Source organism: Urocitellus parryii, chromosome X (genome assembly GCF_045843805.1).
Source record: "Urocitellus parryii isolate mUroPar1 chromosome X, mUroPar1.hap1, whole genome shotgun sequence".
Lineage (NCBI taxonomy): Eukaryota > Metazoa > Chordata > Mammalia > Rodentia > Sciuridae > Urocitellus > Urocitellus parryii.
Window position 1 is genome coordinate 127,458,751 of NC_135547.1, and position 1,421 is coordinate 127,460,171.

A 1,421-nucleotide genomic window follows, 5' to 3' on the forward strand; every position below is an offset into this window, starting at 1 on the left:
GTTTCCTGACTGTGGCAGCTTCTAGAGGCTGCCCACATCCTTTGGCCTGTGGTCCCATATTATTCCCAAGCTCCGTCTCTGACCCTCTTAAAGGACCCCTGTTAGAACACTGTTTCCCTGGAAGACAATTTGGGAAGATCTCCCTATCTCAGGATTCATCTGCAAAACCCCTTTTTCTGTGGAGCTTAACATAGTCACAAGGTCTGAGCATCAGGACGGGTGGATGTATTGGGGTGGGAGCTGCCGTTCTACCCATTGCAACACCCAAGTGTAGGAATGGCACCCTGAAGTCCCTTATCACCCACTCTGCTGACCGCACAGAAGACATGGCGTGAAGGGGCCAGACCAGCAGCCCTGCCTCCCTATGAAAAAGTCCTGTGGTCCCCAACAGTGGTGTCTGACGTGCAGAAGAAACAGGATCTGGAAGAGGGTGGAGACAGAAGCTACTCCCTGGGAATTTCTCCCAGCCACACGGACAAAACCATAGACACAGAAGCCGTCCACTAGATCTCTTCCTAAATTTGACACAATCCCTGAGTTTTAAATGATTTTGCTCTTAGTGACTTTTGAAGACAAAGGAAACGACTCAAAGCAACCAATACTTTTTTAAGATGTAGTAGAAGAGGGTGATGCTTTCTTTCTTTGGCTCTTCCTACATCCTCTCGGGAGAAGAAGCTTCATGTGTGTCAATTCCACTTGCACGAAAGTCATAATGTCCCTTCTCGAACGAAGACTACTGAATGCTAAATTGGAGATGGCTGGCTTCCTGCTGAATTTTCTAAGCCGTCCTGGATTTTGCTTTTGAGTTGAGGTCTTTATAACGCCAGCCTGCCAACACCACTCACGGCTCACACCAGTCTGTTCACCTTCCCTTTCTTCCACTGGATAAATCCCACTTGCAAAATACCGTCCCAACGCCCCAACCACTAACTCGGCCGTGGGCCACATCTGTCAATCATCGGTGCTGTATTATGCCTAGAGTAAACACATAGATGAGAATAAGCTATTATACAGGCATTCCTAATGACACCGCTTTGTTTCGTCGCGTGTCCGATGCTGAATTCTTTTTTGCAGATTGAAGGTCGGTGGCAGCCCCGTACGGAACAAATTTCTCCTGGCACTGTTTCTTCTAACATCTCAGGTATTCGTTATCACCTTTTGCCAATAAAGCAGATTCACACTAAGGTACGGACGCTGCTTTTCATATCTCATGCTATGGCACTCTTCCCAGACTGAAGTATACACGGTCGATGCGAAGAGAACCCCACTCCCAGGAGGACGTGACCCCGACAGAGTGTGCACAGGGGGTCAGGAGAGGGCTAACAGATGCCTCTCCCCGTGGACAGGCAAAGACAGGGTCAAGGAGACTCGGTTCTCGCCCCAGCGCCTGGACTCGCCCTCGCTGGTCACAAAGGGGTTAC